The sequence below is a fragment of the Macaca mulatta genome, chromosome 1 (assembly GCF_049350105.2).
Source record: "Macaca mulatta isolate MMU2019108-1 chromosome 1, T2T-MMU8v2.0, whole genome shotgun sequence".
NCBI classification, from domain to species: domain Eukaryota; kingdom Metazoa; phylum Chordata; class Mammalia; order Primates; family Cercopithecidae; genus Macaca; species Macaca mulatta.
In genome coordinates this window covers 50,233,656-50,253,970 of record NC_133406.1, presented here as the reverse complement: position 1 = coordinate 50,253,970, position 20,315 = coordinate 50,233,656, and the positions used below count along the sequence as shown (strand labels likewise).

At 36.6% G+C, this 20,315-nt stretch overlaps 1 long non-coding RNA gene across 1 annotated transcript in view; it reads left to right on the top strand.

The window, feature by feature from the left end:
- Positions 1-7,512: 7,512 nt before the first annotated feature.
- LOC144340798 (uncharacterized) overlaps positions 7,513-20,315 on the top strand; it is a 157,573-nt gene continuing 144,770 nt past the window's right edge. The window contains exon 1 of the long non-coding RNA XR_013417152.1: positions 7,513-7,663. This is a non-coding gene — a long non-coding RNA (uncharacterized LOC144340798). The remainder of the gene's footprint in view (positions 7,664-20,315) is intronic.

Genomic DNA, 20,315 nt, shown 5'->3' with positions numbered 1-20,315 from the left:
CTGTGTGCTCTGGGGAAATTACCTACTCTCTCTAGATTTCAGCTTCTCATAGGATTGTTTTGAGAACTAAAAGAGAAAATGTGTTAAATATTAGTAATTGGTAGCAATAGTAATATGATAATAATTATTATCTGTACACTAAACCTTCTCTATTAAAGGGCATAAGTATTTCTATATACGAGCTTTATGTACAACTTCTTCATCCTGTCTGAATCTCTTTCATGAACCCAGATATAAGTGTCTGTCCTGTCCTATGTAAGTCAGTGTCTATCTAAGTCAGCTCAGGCTACCATAGCAATATACCATAGACTGGGAGACTTAAACAACAGAAATTAGTTTTTTTCACAGTTTGGAGACTAGAAGTCCAAGGCATGGACATGGTTACTTTCTGGAGAGGCCTCTCTCCCTAGTTTGCTGACAGCTGCCTTCTTGCTTCGTCCTTTTATGGCACAAGGAGAGACAGAGTGAGGAAGCTTTCTGCTATCTCTTCTTATAAGGGCACTAATCCCATCATAGGGTTCCCACCCTTAGGAGCTCATCTAAACCTAATTACCTTTCAAAGCCTCCATCCCCGTTCTCATCACGTTGGGAATTAGGGCTTCAACATATAGATTTTGCGGGGATACAATTGCATCTATAGCAGTGTCTGAGCACAAGGACCTCTCTCCCTTTACCTTTGTACGTTCTTGGCACTCAGTGCAGTGCTTCCCAAAGAAAAGCTCATCAAAACTGTACTGATGCCTAAGTAGTGACCAGTTCAATCTTTGAACTGCATGGAGTGACACAAGAACTCTGCCATTGTGAACTGCAGACACTGTAAATCTGAAAAATCCTTAGGCCCCAGGATCACCTGAAGGAAGGGGAGGTAACAACACCACCATTGTCCTCAGAAATGACAAAATGTTCTCTGGTGACACTTCAGGGGAAATGATTTGAGGAGGGCCTTCCAACTGATACCATTCCTGGGTAAATGTCCACTCTAGGTGGTAGAGTGTAGTGGTTAAAAGCACAGGCTGCAAAGCTCAGATGGCCTGAGATTAAATGTCAGCTTTGCCATTTTTAAGCTGTGTGACCTAAGGGCCTTAATTTTCCAATCTGTAAAGATGGGAAGTAATAGCAACTTTCTCACAGAATTGTCAAGATTATATGATACACACTCATTCACACACACACACACACACACACTGCTTCGAGAAATGCCTGGCACACAGTAAGTGTTATGTAAGTGTGAACTGTTATTATTATTATTATTATATTTCATGCATTTTGTGAAACAGAGCTGTGGGTATGTGTCCTTGTTATCCACTTTCTTCTATGTCTCCAGAGTGGACCAGAGCCTGGAATGCTAATGCCAGTTAGATTCCAATTGATTAAGCATATTTTATTATAGAGTACCTTCTGTCTACCAGTCTCTTTGGACAAATGAAAGGGAGTTAGGATTCAGCCTTTAGATTCTAGGATTAAAAGAAGTGTGTGGTCTTCTGTTTTGGTTGTAAGGGACTGGAGGATATATACACAGTTGAAGAATTTTTCCAGAGAACAAGTCTTTGCTTTCAATTTATCCTACTTTTATGAGCTTTGTCTGTTTTTTTTTTTTTTCTTTTCCGAGAATCTTTAGAGGCAGAACAGTTCTACTTACTGACAAAAATACACACTGTTATCATTTTATGTTATTAGTCAACACATTATGGTTGTGTACTCGCAAATGGAAAATTTAGAGATGGGGAAAAATAGAAAGAATTTAACCTGGACTATTATAAAAGTCTTTGTTGTACTGACCTCAGCTCTGATTTTTTTCAATTAATATGTAGGAGGCTAAAGAAAGAGAACTAAATGCTGATTGCCATTCTACATGGTTATTCCTATATCCAGTTAGGAGCTGCTCAGCAGAAACTGCACACTGTGCTTTTATGTTTCTAATAACAATAACTACCTTTTGTTGAACACTTATGTATGATGTGCAGGACATATTATATATATTGTCTTTGAAAAAGACATTTTAGCTGCGCTAGCATATCTGCTTAGAATGGAGGGAGTAGATTTTACTCCAGTTCTCTGGTACCTTTTGGACTACAGAGTTTAGTTGTTTCCCCGGGGGCACTGGAAGAAACCCTCCATTCTAGAATCTGTCCATATCCATAAATTTACACAGATGTAGAGGAACTTTCTCCAAGGAAAGGGGCCCACACTGATGCAATCCTTTTGAAATTCAGTGATTTAACATTTTTACTGAACTTGTAACCTTTATTGCAGCTTGATTATAAGAAAGAGCAGTGAGGATCCTGAGAGTGAATTTATCCTTGGACTGGATGTGGCCAGTGAGCGAGGCTCTGCCTTCACCAGCTTCAGGTAGAAAGGAAGCACTGGTTCTGAGGCGATGAGTGTCTTTGATAGTGAATCAAAGACCTTATTACACTTTGTACTCAGGCCAATTTTGTCATGAAATACTCCTGTCTGAACCTGTCTTTTACACAAGGAGCATTTATGAAACCTTGACGAATTACTATATCCTGAGGAAATTGCTAGGGGCTGCTTCCCAGCTGTTGGAGAAGCGACCAGGACCCCCGCTTCAGTGACTGTGACCATAAGCAACAGTGGCTATTGTTCTGATGAACCCACACCTCCTAGACTTCCCCAATTTTAACAAATGGTGACACCCAGCTTCTGCTTTAGGGACAGTGAAATGGGAGGTACTGAGAGATGTTCTCTGCCAAGCCCCATCTTCACGGCAGATGGTCACTGTAGCAACAGCCATGTCAGTACATAGCACTAAGATCACTTTGGGCCACAAATGACCTTGTTCCTAGATCGCCAACCTCTCCTCTTGTTACTCTTGCCTATTTATTTATTTATTTATTTATTTATTTTTTTTTTTTTTTTTTGAGGCGGAGTCTCGCTCTGCCGCCCAGGCTGGAGTGCAGTGGCCGGATCTCAGCTCACTGCAAGCTCCGCCTCCCGGGTTTACGCCATTCTCCTGCCTCAGCCTCCCGAGTAGCTGGGACTACAGGCGCCCGCCACCATCCCCGGCTAATTTTTTGTATTTTTAGTAGAGACGGGGTTTCACCGTGTTAGCCAGGATGGTCTCGATCTCCTGACCTCGTGATCCGTCTGCTTCGGCCTCCCGAAGTGCTGGGATTACAGGTGTGAGCCACGGCGCCCGGCTTTTTTTTTAACAGCTTGTAACTCAGAGCTCTCTCCTGCCTCTGTGGGAGCAATTGCTGGATCTCAGGATTGGACCCCTAAACAAACTGGAGATGTGCTAATTCCCAGGTGGCAGGAAAATATGGTAGTTCATGGGAAGCCTGCTTCTGGAGTGGTCAGTATTTGAGCAAGAAGTTAAGTCTTCCTCCCAGAATTTCATACATCTTAGTTTCTGCTTTTTCTTTTTTTTTTCTCCAGAGGGAGTTTCACTCTTATTGCCCAGGCTGGAGTACAATGGTGCAATCTCTGCAACCTCTGCCTCCTGCATTCCAGTGATTCTCCTGCCTCAGCCTCCCGAGTAGCTGGGATTACAGGCACCCACCACTACGCCTGGCTAATTTTTGTATTTTTAGTAGAGACAGGGTTTCACCATGTTGGCCAGGCTGGTTTCAGACCCCTGACCTGAGGTGATCCACCGCCTCGGCCTCCCAAAGTGCTGGGATTACAGGTGTGAGCCACCATGCCTGGTGGTGCAGTTTCTGCTCTTTTTGCAGCTGTCAAGAATATGAACAAGTAACTCTGAAGATGCTGAAGCTTAAAGGGCTAAGAGAGTTGGAGCCTGAAGAAAAGAAGGTTTCTTTTCACTGGAGCACATAAGTGCTCAGTGTTGCATTTGGAATATCATGCGATACTGTTTTCCAAGTTTATGAAAACTAGATGTTTTGGCTGTATTTCTAAACTTTATAACTGTTATATAAAATGTGTACCTATTTTACCTATAAGGAAACTTAGATTAAGCAAGGTGAAATTATTTACCCTTTGCTAGTAAGTAGTAAAGCCAGACTTGAAATCAGCAGCTACAAACCCAGGCTTTTGCTACCATACTCTCTGTTGTTTACTTGTTTTTTCTCTTCATATATATGTTTGGTGTGTTAGAATAAGACATTGAAAAAACAAAAAACCAAAAAAGAAAATGAGAATTTCACACCTGCAACTTGAGATCCAAATCCCTGGCCCAGAAAATATTTTCATATTAAGCTAATTCTGTATTCTCTTATGTCATTTTCCTGTGAAATAGAACTGTAATCAGTAAAATTTAGAAATTACTCTTTCAAGGTAATGCTGGAAGATAATATTTACAGAAAGCAGGAAACATCAAGATTATGTTATATTATATTATAGATTGATAGCCAAGATGCCAATTTGTTACTTTAAAAATATCCTTAAATGGCAAATTTTTACAATGCAGCATTACAACTCCTTGGGTCATTGGTAAGAATAAAGAGCTCTTAGGAGAACATCATGCAATGATATGGTTGGTAACAGAGACATGCTATAGAAGGAATGAAAATGTTTAAGAAAATTGACAGTAATATTTTACATTTGTACAACACAATTTTCAAATATATACATGATTTGAAGATAAATATGTATTTGAAATATATATTTGAAAATAAGTTAAATATAATTTATATTTATAATAAATATATTTATATTTATAATAAATTATATATTACATAATAAATATAACATAATATAATATACTATACATAATATATTTATTATAATATATATAATTTATTATATTTAATTTGGTTAACAACCAGTTGCAGTAGTAGGACAAGTACTATAATGTTCACTTTTTAAGATAGGGAAGTTGAGGTACAGCAAGGTCAGGTGCTTTTACTCAATGTCACTCATCAAGTTAATGATAAACTGGGATTAGAATTTGAACCTTCTGTCTTTTAGTCTTATGCTCTTTTCATAATATGGAATTTGTTACATTACTTTTTTCATGAAAAATATGAATAAGCCTCTGTAGGTTTCATTGTATTAGAATTTTGTAAAACATTTGAGCATGCTGTTAATTTGGAAAGGGTTATGGTAATCTTTAAGCAGAGAGTGCCATGATTCTTGAGTTCATCATTGGTATATGTTGCAGTTTGGGGAGAGGGTCAGACACACGATTATGTAGTGTTTTAGGAGGAATTTGGCTTGGCCTTAATTCTCAGTCATGAAGCTACAGTGACTCAAGGATCTGCTGGAACAATGACATGGAATTTACTAATCAATGGGCCATTAATAATTAGACACACATAGCTGGGTGCAATGGCATGCCTGTAGTTCTGGCTAGCTGGGAGGCTGAGGCAGCAGAATTACTTGATCCCAGGAGTTCAAGCCTGTAGTAGGCTGTGATCCCATCTGTGAATATCTATAGCACTCCAGCCTGGGCAGCAAAGTGAGACCCCCACCTCTAAATAGACAAGTAACTGATGTGTTAGTGTATTTATTGTAGGTTGACAGTATACAATATTTTCCCTTATTTTAATGACTGTTATAATTTAGTAAGATTTAAGTATCACACCTCATGTAAAGGAGAAAAGAGCTTCTATTGAATTAATGCCAGACTATGATGTTGAAATTAAACTGGTACATAAGTGAATGATTGTCTTCGTAAGCACACAGCTCGTATTGTCTATTATTTAAACAATAGAGGGCTTTTCAAAGCTGATTTATTAAAAATATGCTGCAAAATTGATTTAGGATACCACTTAAAATACAAATGTTTTCTCTGATTTTTGAGAAAAGCATTATTGAATGCATCGTTTCTCCCAGTATGACTGAGCATCCTGAAGCATTCTGTTAACTCCAGCACACACAGAGGGAAGCAGTTGCTTTTGCCCCTTAGGGTTCCTCCATAGACAGTACACTTTGGTATTTGTTTAAAAGAACTAAATTAGTTAAGAATCATGCAGATTTTGCCTCCTCTAGTTTGCCAGTTTAATCACATACAACGTAACTTGTGTTCCATGGATTTTATGACAAGATTTGTAGAATGAAAATAAAAAAAATACATGAGGGAGAAACATTTCAATTGCTTTACTAATAGTTTCATGTGGGTAATTTCATTTAATCTTCAGAACAATTCCATTATGGTCCTCATTTTCCCATACATTTGGAAGAACCAAGGTATGGAGACTAAAGAGCTTCCTCATGGTCACAGAACTGGTCATTTTCTGAGCCAGGATTTGAAGTAGGCAGCCTGACTCCAGAGGATGGCTTCGTACCCAGGCCTGTGCAAGCCTAAGCCCTTCAACTGTACACTATCTGGATATTTTCTTGGAGTATGGAAAGAGGTGGTACACCGGGCTACAGTCTGAATATGAATTCTGAAGAACGTCATTTTAAAAGTTAGTGAAATTATCAAGCTGGGAATTTACTATTTTTTTTTTCTTGTGGGAAATTAATCAACAATAGAAAACAACTTTATGAAGTCTTTCAACAAGAACTCTGACCATAACTCTGTAACAAACTTGTGAGAAAGGGCCATGGTGTAAGTTGACACATTTTGGATGGTTGTCTGGTTCTGAGGAATAAGCCCCATTTATCAGTGTGTGCCTCAAGAGGTGCGCATAGCAGCTTGGTGTCCAAACAGCATCCGTTCACAGGGCGTGGTGGCTCAGGCCTGTAATCCCAGCACTTTGGGAGGCCGACGCGGGCGGATCACGAGGTCAGGAGATCAAGACCATCCTGGCTAACACGGTGAAACCCCATCTCTACTAAAAATACAAAAAAATTAGCAGGGTGCGGTGGCTGGAGTCCTTTAGTCCCAGCTACTTGGGAGGTTGAGGCAGGAGAATGGCGTGAACCCGGGAGGCAGAGCTTGCACTGAGCCGATATCACGCCATTGCACTTCAGCCTGGGCGACAGAGCGAGACTCTGTCTCAAAAAAAAAAAAAAAAAAAAAAAAAAAAAAAAAAGGGAACAATATCAAGTGTCACTAATAGATTCTTCAATCTTTCCGAGCAGAAATGAAGCTCAAAGAATAATTTAACTCCCCTAATATTACATCAAGACTGGTTCAATCTTGAACTGAGTTGGCTGGTAGAAATTAAAACCATGCAGTGTTTATGATAAAATGCATATTGTTGAGAGCTGACCCTTTTAGCACCTATTTGTGAGATCTAAATTTATTGTGTGTGTTATTTATGTGGAGAGAATAAAAGGAGTAGAATAGGAGATGTAGATAGTCTATTCTGATAAGTTCACTCTGTTCTGGCTCCCAGCAATGCCTGAAGCAGAGATCCAACTGTGGCTGTTTATAATACAGCCTCACTGGGTACCAGGAAGCATTTTCAAATAGTACTCTATTATTTCTTATTTCCTGAAAACAGATGCCTTATTTGAGACATATATTTAGATATCATTGTTATTTTATTTTCCTTCAAAGGAGATAATTAAAATTCAGTCTATTTTTGGACCTGGAGTGTCATTGTAATTCACATTCGCTAATTTTGGCAAGCAGCCTTCTACTGTTATGATTTTCCATTTCCTTACTTGGTACTTTCTGACATGAGAAATAGAGGGAAAGTTTGGAGATTAAGTAAATGTGTTCTTGAGTCACATGTACCGCAGCAAATAATCAGTGGAACTTTTAGATAAATGAAGGCTTCATAATTGGACTTGACTTGATCTACTACAACAGATGAAAAATGAAGCAATTTAAGGGCAAGTACCAAAGGTGGGGCAACTTTTAGTCCATAACAAAGAGCTTCTTCACATGTTTTGAGGAACGTGTGATATTTTGGGGAAGGCTGTCTGGTTTCTGGCTTATTACCTTACGGGCATGATAAAAAAAAATCAGGGGAAAAACCAGATATTAATTACAAATGACACTATTCACAGGTCATTTGGAATTATTTTCCATTATTGATTTGGAATTAGTGATGATAGTTCAGCATTTTTATTATGTTACTTTCTCTATTAAACAATTCTAACATTTGGCACAGTGTATTTAAATATTAATTATAATAAACTCCAAGAAGCTGACATGATGACTAATTTCAAGCTTGATTATATAATCTAGTATTGAATAATAGAAACTTGGGAAATTAGTTTTATAAAAAGAGAATAAATAAAAATATTAAGCATTTAAAAATATTTAATTGGAAACCATATTAATATTGAAAGTCTTCCATTAATTAATTAAAACTGTCATTATTTTAGAAATGTACCATTTTATAGAAGATTAATAAAAAGTATTAAAAATTGAGTTGTGATGTAGTTTTAAGGTATTATGTACTCTAGGTCAAAATGTTCCTTTAAATTCTCAAGACAACATAGAGCTGACTCACAAAAATATTGTGTGCACTTTTGTGAAAAGGGTACTATTGTTAAAAAATACGAACTTTCTTCTGGCTGTTGTAACATATTAAAATCTGATTTAGTTTTCTGGACACTTAATTTTCTTTATCTCAGATCCCTCAATTACTACTTTTTTTTTTTTTTGAGATGGAGTCTTGCTCTGTCACCCAGGCTGGAGTGCAGTGGCCGGATCTCAGCTCACTGCAAGCTCCTCCCGGGATTGCGCCATTCTCCTGCCTCAGCCTCCCAAGTATCTGGGAGTAGCTGGGACTACAGGCGCCCACCACCACGCCCGGCTAATTTTTTTTATAGTTTTAATAGAGACGGGGTTTCACCGTGTTAGCCAAATGGTCTTGATCTCCTGACTTCATGATCCGCCCGCCTCGGCCTCCCAAAGTGCTGAGATTACAGGCATGAGCCACTGCGCCCGGCCAGTTATTACTTATTTTTTATATTTTGTGTAATTACTATAGGTTTTTTGCTTTGTGACTAATATGAGACTTAAAGATCATCTTGTTATAACAGGTTATTTTAAGCTGATAACACTTACCTGATTATGTTTTAAAAGAAACTCTATACTTTTACTCCACCCCACACCCACATTGAAATTTTTCAGTGTTATAATGTACATGGTTTTATATTGTGTTACCCTTAACAAATTATTGCAGCTATTATTATTTTTAACAGTTGTGTCTTTTATACTTTATTCTAAAGACACAAATGATTGCACACTTTCATTATAGTATCAGAGTATTCTGAATTTTATTGTGTACTTACTTTCACTAGTGAATTCTATACTTTCGTATGTTTTCATGTTACTTATTGGCATTCTTTTCTTTCAGATTGAAGAATTCCTTTCAGCATTTCTTATAAGACAGGTTTGGTGGTGGTAAACTCCCTCAACTTCTGTTAGCCTGAGAAAGTCTTTGTTTCTTCATTTCTGAAGGACAGTTTTGCTGGGCAACACATTTTTGGTTGGCAGTTTTTCTTCAGCACTTTGAATATATCATCCTACTCTCATCTGGCCTTTAACATCTCTGCTGAGAAACCTACTGCTAGCCCTATTGTTTTCCCCTTATGTGTTTTTATTTCCTTTCTCTTGGTGCCTTCAGTATCCTCTCATTGTCCTGATTTTCAACAGTTTGATTATTTTGGTGTCATCTTGTTTGGATTAAATCTGATTAGAGACCTTTGACCTTCATGTACCTGAATATTTATAACTTTTTCCAAACTGGGAAATTTTCTGCAATTAATTTTAGAAAATAATTTTTTTACCCCTTTGTCCTTCTCTTCTTCATGCACTCTTATAACTCAAACATTTGCTCTTTCAATGCTGTCCCATGAATCCTATAAACTTTCTTCATTCCTTTTTCATATTTTCTCTCTGATTGCATATTTTAAAATAAATTGCCTTTGAGTTCACAGATTCTTTTTTAGCTTAATCAGTTCTGCTATCGATGCCTTCTATTATTTTTTTAACTTCATTTATAATTTTTAGTTCCAGAATTCCTGCTTTTTAAAAAAAAATTTTGATCTCTCTGCTAAATTTCTAATTTTGGTCATTTTTTTTTGTGTCATGAAATTGTTTCTCTGTATTTTTTGAGGTTCTCTGAATGCCCTTAAAGCAATTATTTTAAACTTTTTTGTCAAATAGTTTACGTATCTCCATTTACTTAGGGTCACCAAAGTCTTTTGATGGTGTTATATCTCCTTAGATTTTTATGTTTTTTGTTGCCTTACGTTGATGGCTGCACATTTGAAGAAGAAGAGACTTGTTTTAGTCTCTAAAGACTGACTTTGTGAGAGCTCTTACAAGTCGAATCATCCTTACATCCCTGGGATAAATCCCTCTTGCTCATGATGAATGATCTTTTAAACATGTTGTTGAGTTTGGTTTGCTAGTATTTTGTTGAAGATTTTTGTATCCATATTCATCAGGGATATTGGTCTGTAGTTTTCTTTTTTGTGGTGTGTCTTTGATGGTTTTGGCATCAGAATAATATGACCTCATAGAATGAATTTGGAAGTATTCCCTCCTTCTTTATTTTTGAGAATAGTTTGAGTAGGGTTGGTATTAGTTCTTTTTTATTCCTTTACCTGTTTAGTAAAAGAAAAGTATAGCTCGCTGCCAGAGTTCATTTAATTTTATTATACATAAACATGCTTTCAGAGGCTGAAGAAAATCTGACTAATTTGCAAGGTGAAAATAAAATATATAACCTGTTCATGAAGTTATTTGTAAACAGAACTAATATCAGAGTAGTCTGAATCATCAGAATCATCTATTTCAGAATAATTAGATTCATCAAATAAACCTTCAGCCAACAACTGTTCAAGAATGATGTGAACATCATGCATAGGAATTCCACATTTTCTAGGTTTGGACATTTTTAGCTGTCAAGAATTACTTTATTCTTTACTCTTATTTTACCAGAATGCGATAAATAGAATGACGTTTTTTCTTTCTGAAGTTGATACACTAGAGTGTCGCAAAAATAATAATGAAAGCAAGATATTTTGTGGTAAAATTATTTCAGGGGAAACACTGTAGCTCCAAGTGCTGCTAGTCAGTATTCTTTGGGCAAATAGGAAAAGGATTAAATGGTTGGTAGAGTTTAGCAGTGAAGCCATTAGGTCCTGGGCTTTTCTTCATTGAGAGACTTTTTATTATGGCTTCAATCTTGTTTCTTGTTATTAGTCTGTTCAGGTTTGGGATTTCTTCATGCTTCAATCTTGGTAGGTTTTATGTGTCTAGGAATTTACATATTTCTTCTAGATTTTTCAACTTATTAGCATATAGTTGCTCATAGTAGGCAGAAATCCTTTGAATTTCTGTGTTATTGGTTGTAATGGCTTCTTTTTAAACTCTCATGTTACTCATTTGGGTCATCTCTTTTTTTCTGAATCTGGCTAAAGGTTTGTCAATTTTGTTTATCTTTTATAAAAACAACTTTTCATTTCATTGATCTTTTGTATTGTTTTCTTTATATCAATTTCATTTATTTCTCCTCTGATCTTTAGTATTTATTTTCTTCTACTAATATTGTCTTTGGTTTTATCTTGCTTTTCTAGTTCTTTAAGATGCATGGTTAGGCTATGTATTTGACATTTTCCTTCTTTTTTTTTTTTGCTGTAGGTGCTTATAAATATACATTTCTTTCTTAGTACTGCTTTTGCTGTATCCTGTAGGTTTTAGTATATTGCATTTCCATTATCATTTGTTTCAAGACATTTTTCGATTTTCTTCTTAATATCTTCATTGACCCACAGATCATTCAGGAGCATATTGTTTGATTTCTGTGTGTTTGTTATAGTTTCCTAAATTTCTCTTGTTATTGATTTCTAGTTTTATTCCATTTGTGGTCCCAGAAGAGGCTTGATATTATTCCAAATTTTTTGAATGCTTTAAGATATTTTTTATGAGTTAACATATGGCCTACTCTTGAGAATAACCCATGTGCTGAAGAGACAAATGTGTATTCTGCAGCTGATGGATGAAATGTTTGGTAAATGTCAATTGAGCCCATTTGGTCTGTAGTGCAAATTAAGTTCAATATTTCTTTGTTAATTTTCTGTCTGGAAGATTTGTCCAATGCTGAAAATGAGGTGATGAAGTCTCCAGCTATTATTGTATTGGGGTCTATCTCTCTTTCTCAAATAATATTTGCTTTATCTATCTGGGTGCTCCAATGTTGGGTGCATATATATATTATATATATATAATATATATAAAAACATATATACACAATTGTTATATCCTCTTGCTGAATTCACCCCTTTATCATCATATAATAACTTTCTTTGTCTCTCTTATAGTTTTTTGTCTTGAAATCTCTTTTGTCTGATATAAGTGTAGTTACTCCTGCTCTATTTTTGTGTGTTTGTTTCTGTCGGCATGGAATATCTATTTCCATCCCTTTATTTGTAGTTTATGTGTGTCTTTATAGGTGAAGTGTGTTTCTTGTAGGAAACAGATCAGTGGGTCTTAGTTTTGTTTGTTTTTTATTCATTCAGTCAGTCTATGTCTTTTGAGAATTTAGTTCATTTACATTCAATGTTATTATCGATAAGTAAGGACTTACTCCTGCCATTTTGTTATTTGTTTTCTGGTTGTTTTGTGGTCTTCCCTTTATTCTTTTTTACCTTCCTACATTCCTTTTAGTGAAGGTGATTTTCTCTTGTGGTATGATTTAACTTTTTGCTTTCTATGTTTTGTGTATCTGTTGTATTTTTTTTTTATTTGAGGTTATCATGAGGCTTGCAAATACTAACTTGTGACCCATTACTTTAAACTGATGAGAACTTAACACTGAGTGCATAGACAAACAAACAAATGAAAAGAAAACTAATAAAAACTCTACATTTTGACTTTGTCCCCCCACTTTTAACTTTTTGTTGTTTCTATTTTTAGTTTATTGTGCTGTTTGTGTTTTGAAAACTTATTGTATTTATTATTTTTGATCGGTTCATTGTTTAGTCTTTCTACTTAAGATAAGAGTAGTTTATATACCACAATTACAGTGTTATAATATTCTGTGTACCATTACCAGCGAGTTGTGTACCTTCAGATGATTCTTACTGGTTATTTAACATTTTTTTCCTTCTGATCGAAAAAATTCCTTCAGCATTTTTTTGTAGGACAGCTCTAGTGTTGATGAAATCCTGCAATTTTTGTTTGTCTGGGAAAGTCTTGATTTATCCTTCGTATTTGAAGGATATTTTCAATGGACATGTTATTTTAGAGTAAAACATTTTTCCTTCAGCACTTAAAATTTTTCATGCAAATCTTCGGACTCATAAGGTTTCCACTGACACGTCTGCTGCCAGAATTATTTGAGTGTCATTTTATGTTATTTGTTTATTTTTTCTTGCTGCTTTCAGGATATTTTCTTTATCTTTCACCTTTGGGAGTTTGATTTTAAATGCATTGAGGTAGTCTTCTTTGGGTTAAATCTGCTTGGTGTTCTATAACCATCTTGTACTTAGATATTTATATCTTTCTCTAGGTTTGGGAAGTTCTCTGTTATTATTCCTTTGAATAAACTTTCTATTCCTATATCTTTCTCTACCTCCTCTTTAAGGCCAATAACTCCCAGATTTGATTTTTTGAGTCTGTTTTCTAGATCTTGTAGATGTGCTTCATTGTTTTTTATTTTTTTTTCTTTTGTCTTTTCTGACTGTATTTTTAAATAGCCTGTTTTCAAGCTTACTAATTCTTTCTTCTGCTTCATCAATTCTGCTGTTAGGAGATTCTGATGCATTTTTAGTATGTCATTTGCATTTTTCAATTCCAGAATTTCTGCTTGATTCTTTTTGATTATTTCAATCCCTTTGTTAAATTTATCTGATAAAATTCTGAATCCCTTCTCTGTGTTATCTTGAATTTCTTTGAGTTTCCTCAAAACAGCTATTTTGAATTCTGTTTGAAAGGTCACATATCTCTGTTTCTCCAGGATTGGTTGCTGGTGCCTTTTTTTTTTTTTTTTCCTGTATTTTTTAGTAGAAACGGGGTTTCACCGTGTTAACCAGGATGGTCTCGATCTCCTGACCTTATGATCCGCCCGTCTTGGCCTCCCAAAGTGCTGGGATTACAGGCTTGAGCCACCGCACCCGGCCTGCTGGTGCCTTTTTTAGTTCATTTGGTGACATCATGTTTTCCTGGATGGTACTGATGCTTGTGGATACTCTTCAGTGTCTGAGTATTGAAAGGTTAGGCATTTACTGTAGTCTTCGCAGTCTGGGTCTGTTTGTACCAGTTCTTCTTGGGAAGACTTTCCAGGTATTTGAAAGGACTTGGGTGTTGTGATCTATGCCATATCTGTATCAGTGGGTACTCTAAGTCCAGTAATGCTATGGTTCCTGCAGACTCATAGAGGTACCACTTTGTCAGTCTTGGATAAGGTTAGGAAGAATTCTCTGGATTACCAGGCAGACACTCTTGTCCCCATCCCTTGCTTTCTCCCAAAGAAACAAGGTCTCTCTCTCTTTTATGAGCCATCTGGAGCTCGGGGGTGAAATGACACAAGCACCCCTGTGGCTACCACCACTGGGACTGTACTGGGTCATACCTAAAGCCGGGACAGCCTTGTATCTCACTTAAAGCCTGACGTAACCACTCCCTGGCTACTGCCTATGTTTGCTGAAGGCCCTAAGCCTGTACAATCAGCAGGTGGTGAAGTCAGCCAGGCTCATGTCCTTCGCTTTGGGGTGATGAGTTCTCCCAGGCCCCAGGTGGGTCCAGAGATGCCATATAGAAGCCAGGGACTAGAGTCAAAAACCTAAGAAATCCACCTGCTTCTTTATTCTACCGAATAAGATGAAGTTCTTCCCACTCTTTTCTCTCCTTTCCATAGGCAGAGGAGCCTCTTGCCATGGTCACCACCACCACGGACCAATGGTAGGTATTACTAGGCTATCCCCGATGTGCACTTAAGGTCCAAGTACTCTTCAGTCAGCTTGTCATGAATGCTGTCAGGTCTGGGACTTACCCTTTAGAGCAATGGACTCCCTTCCAGCACAGGGCAAGTCCAGAAATGCCATCCAAGGGCCAAGTCCTGGAATCAGGAGCCCTAAGAGCCTGCATGGTGCTCTCGCTCACCATGGCTGAAATGGTAACTAAGGTGAAAGACCAAGTCTGTTTAAATTTTCCCTCTGCTTTTCTCAAATAGAAGGAATCTCTCACAGTAGCCACCATACCTCAGAATGTGCTGGGGTCTCACCTGAAGCCAGCACATCCCAGAGTCTCTCCCCAGGCCCATGACATACTACTTATGGTATTGCTACTGGTTCTTCAGGGCTCAAGGCTGTTTAGTCAGCAGGTAATCAATCCTGCCAGGACTAGGTCCTTTCCTTTAAGGCAATGGGTTCCTTCCTGGCCCAGGGTGTGTCTAGATATGTTATACAAGAGCTAGGCTGCTCAACTCTTGTCTATTGCCATGTTCTTCTGTGGTGAAGATGGTATCCAAGATGCAAGGCAAAGTCCTCTTTATTCTTCCCTCTCCTCTCTTCACGCAGAAGGAAAGAGCCACTTTGTTGCTACAAGCTGTGCTGCCTAGGATTGGGAGAGGGATGGCACAAGCACTTCCTTAGCCTTCCTGGCTGCCTAAAACAAATGTTTACTAGGTTCCATACCCTTGACATCCACTGGCTCTAAGCCCAGCATAGCACTAGGACTTGCCTCAGAATTGCAGTCCTTGTGGCCTAGACTTCCTTTTAAATTTATTTAGAACCCCAGAGCACTTTAGCCCACAGTGGTGAGGCTTGCCAAAACTCAAGTTCCAACCACCAGGATGAGTGGCAGTTCCCCTCTGGCTAGGGCTGGTCTAAATACTCCTTCCATGGGTGAGTTGATGGCTGAGTTTAGCCTAGTGTTGCTTTCTGCTGTGACAGAGCAACACTGAGTTCATTGCAGGGTCCCACACTCAATGCACTCTCCCTCCCCCAAATGCACAAATTCTCCACGCTACACTGCCACTGCAGGGGGATAGGGGAAGGATGATGTTGGTGATTCAAGATTGTCTTTCTTACCTTCTTCAGTGGTTCTTTCAGCGATGCGAAATTATCACAGCATCAGTTATCACAGCACCAGTGATCTCAAGTGCTGTGAGATTGTTCACCTGAATTTTGGTTCTTAGGAAGATGCTTTTGTGTGTGTGTAGATACTTGTTAAATTTACTGTTCCTGTGTATGTATGGGGTGGGGAGGCAATTGGTGAAGGCTTCCATTTGCCCATCTTGCTTTACCTTCTTTTTTCTTTTAATTTTTAAGAATAGAACTTGATTTATTGATAATGGAGTCAAGGAATTTTTAACTTTATTTCTTTCCTACAAAGTCAATAAAAAGAATTATAACTAGAGATAAAAATGACCTGAAAAATGGCCACAATTCCAAATTAGAAACCGTGAACTGTTTATTGGTCATATATTGTGACGATTATGTTGTGAGCCATCATATACTTGCTTGAACCTTGAGGAAGTTACATATTTGTCCTAAAAAAATAGTTACAATTCTGAAAAGAGCATTCAGTAATTTTTATGTAAGGAAAACTAGAATCCTTCCTAGAGTGACTCAATTTGACACCAAGGAATACCAAGTAAGGCAGATCCCAGGACAAATGACGTTTTATTACCTGGGAACTAGGCTTCTTTTTGGAAGTGAAGTGGATGAAGCACTGCTAAAGAGTGTCTTTATTACACACTATTTACTTGAGTGCTAAAAATTGAGGAAAGATGTGCCCCCAATGCAGAGAAAATAGCAGTTTTAGTGAGATGGTGAATATTGCTGGGGATGATGTATAATAATGGAGGCTGTCTTTTGATACATTTAGGCTGCTATAACAGAATACCATAGACTGGGTGGCTTCGAAACAACAGAAATGTATTGTTCACAGTTCTAGAGGATGGAGAATCCTATATCAAGGTGCCAACAAATTCCAGGTGTGATGAGGGTCTGCTTCTTGGTTCATAAGTGTTTGTCTCCTGTCTGTGGATGGAAACATGGTGGATGGAAAGAGAACTCTTTGTAGTTCTTTGTATAAGAGCTCTCATCTCATTCAGGAAGACTTCATTCTCATGACCTAATCACCTCCCAAAGACTTCACCCACTAATATTATCACTGGGGCTTAGGATTTCAGTGCATGCATTTTGGGAGCACACAGACTTTCAGCCTTAAGCAGAGACTATGTAATGTCCCAGAACACTCATTGCCTGTTACCTATTCTAACCCTTCCTTCATATAGTTTTAGAACAAATAGCAGATCCATTTATTTAAAAAGTAATAACTAGAAATGACTAGCACAGTACCTATGCATACAAATGCAAAATGAGGAAATGAATATAATTAAAACTAGATGAAAAGCATATATTGTGAGGGGAATTACCCAAAGTGACAGAAAAAATAATTTTTCAATGATGTTAAGATAAATAATTTCCCTCTATTTAAAAAAAAGCAGAGAATACAATATCTCCAAAATAATATCATAAAGAAAACGGAATGAGGTGGAAGTAAGCTGGAAGAGCTTATAAACAAAATGGAATAAAAAAGAAAACAGTGTGGACACGAAAAACATATTAGAAGCAATGAAAAGAACATATACACAGCTGAAAACAGAATCAGTAACATAGTGAATAGATTTAATAAAATGATCTAAAATGAAATGGAAAAAAATAAGGATATAAACATGATTATAGGGAGTCCAATCCATGCATACATTTCTATAAGAGAATTTTAATTCAATATTATTTAATTCCAGTTTCTCATTTTAGGTTTTGATGTAGTGGATGATAGATTAGTTTGCTGCTGCTATATACCAAATTACCCCAAAGTTTAATGGCTTAAATAACATTTACTGTCTAGCAGCTTCTGTGGATTAGAAATTCAGGTGTAGTTTTGTTAAGTCATTTGGCTCAGGGTCTCTCAGAAAGCCACAATCAAGGTGTTAGTTAGGGGCTGCAGTCATCTCAAGGTTCCAGTGTGGAAGGATCTGCTTCCAAGCTCAGTTCACATGATGCTTGGCAGGATTCAGTTTCTCAAAAGTAATTAAACTTCCTGTTTATGGTGCAAACTTTATAACTTGTTTCTTGATGGCTTTGCCTCTTGAATCTCGAGGTCCAGATCATTGGAAAATGAAAAAACTTCTGTGTGTATTCAGTGCCTTGCTCTTGAAACTAAAATATTTATCTTTCAAGATAATTTTCCAGGCTGTAAGTTTAATATAAATTTACTTAGCAACTTGACTGCCTTATCTTTTTAACAAGTGGGACAATCAATTATCTATATATATTTCTACCTTTTCTTCTCTGTCTGTACATAGGAAAAATGTCCACAGTGTTAATAAACTTTCAGAAAATAATTTCTAAATGTTGAGATTTTAAGGAATTTAAGAATATTTTCCTTTGTACTACATGGTTTTGTTTTTGATTACTTATAATGAACATATACAATTTTTATGGGGTAATAATGTTATTATCCTTAGCTAAGAGAATCAAAATCAAAATAAAACCGAAGGGACATGTGTACCGGAATGTATTCATAGAATTCTTGATAGATGATAAAAACTCACACAAGTAATAGCTGCATCATTGCTATTTTAAAAATAACATCATATAAATATACACTTGAATTCATTAAACTTTTGCTTTAAGCAAGAATTTTATTTTTTTGGCTAAAACATATGAACACATATATTTTTATCACAGATGATTTATTTCACTCAATCCATATAATGTGATTAATTGAGTTTTAATTAAACCTCTGAGATGTGGTCCACACTCTGTAGTTTATTTTTGGTTCTATCTGATGAAGCTTTAAAAACTAACATTTATACAGGTGCCCACAATGACCACTTTCCCTTTGCTTAAGAATACAGAACTATTTAAAGTTACCTGATCTGTTAATGATGAAGAGAATGGCAGTTAAATGAATATTTTGTGATTAGGAAGCCCAAGAGAGAACTGAAGAATAAAAGGATAATAAGCAATGCACTTCCATCCTAAAAAATGCCCTCTGAGCCAAAATAACTCAAAGTTCCAACTTGTTAGCAAAATTCAGTGGGGCTGAGGAGTGAAAGAAACAAAATATTATTCTGCTGCTCTTATAACAATTCTGATAAATTACAAGAATTTGGGTTTCCCAGGGAATCAAAAACGCTTCTAAAGGGCTATGGTCACAAGTAGTCAATCTTTTTCCTTACTTGTCCCAAGTTATATAGCAAATGCTAAAATGATACGTACCCTTTGGATAAATGTAGAATGGTGATTCAGACAACCACTTTTTTCTCCTTGCAAAATATATTACTATCCAGGAAAGGGTTGGAAACTTTTTCTTTAGATGATTAACCTGATTAACAGTTTTAAAAAAGAATTTCAAAATAAAGAATGACTGAAAAGAAGTATCTCTATTTGCCCATGGCACACGTTTACCTATTTAACAAACCTACACATCCTGCACATGTACCCCTGAACTCAAAAGTTGAAGGAAAAAAAAGAAATATTGCCATTTGCTTCTTTAATGAAGTATCATTTTAAAACTATCTTAATATTTAATGGCACATAGTTTATTCTCATGATTCTGAATTTTTCTCATGGTTAGGCTCTCATGATAAAGGGCATAGATCGAAGGAAAGTAGCAGTCATAATCTGATACTCTGTTGCTTTACTTGTTTCAAATGTTGAGAAGCTTAGTTTGTTGCAAAATGTTAGAAACTGTAGGGCAGAGATTACTTCTTGATCTTTAATTTTGAGCAATCTTGAGATGATTAGTTTGTCATTGAGATAATATCTTTTTAGTCCACTAATTGCCTTTCTGTTCTACTAATTTGTGAAATCAAAGTTTGACAGTTTAAGGTTTGGAAAATATTTAGAAGGTAAAATTTATCTTTCTAAAAAGTTAGTCATTCAATTTTTAAAATTACTTTCAATTGTTAATATTTAAATCATGTTCAAAGGAATCTTATGGTTAAATTATTCATGAGTCACATTCTATTTAGATATTTGTTAGACGGGATTCTAAGAATAAGTGGAATTTGTAGCATCATTCAATCGAAGAAAATAGTGGCAGCCTTAGGGCTGAGAGGGCACAAGGGCTCCTTTGTGTGTTACTCAAAAGCACCTCCTCTGGGCTTCCAAAGGCCAATAGATGCATGGCTTAGGGAGTAGGCTCAGGCTGGCGTTCAGCCCCACTCACCAGCTTGGCTTTGTGCCTATGTGCAGAGAAAAACCCGTAGAACCCTTTGGAATGAACCTGACCAGCTTCACTTAGAAATGGAGAAATGTGGGTCCCATGAATGTTCTTTCTATTAGTTGACAGCTTAATTGGAAGGATCGTCATCATTTGAACAAACTACTTTAACTGCTAACATGGTTTTATTTATACTGCTTTAATGACTGAAATAAATTAATGGCGTGGCAATTAAATCTGTTGCTTTTTGCACAACTATTATAATTAAGAAAGGGAATTAACAGTCAATTCAGTGGTGCTAGGGTTTGTTTATTTTGTGTTTTCTTTAATAATTTATCATATCAACTAATGG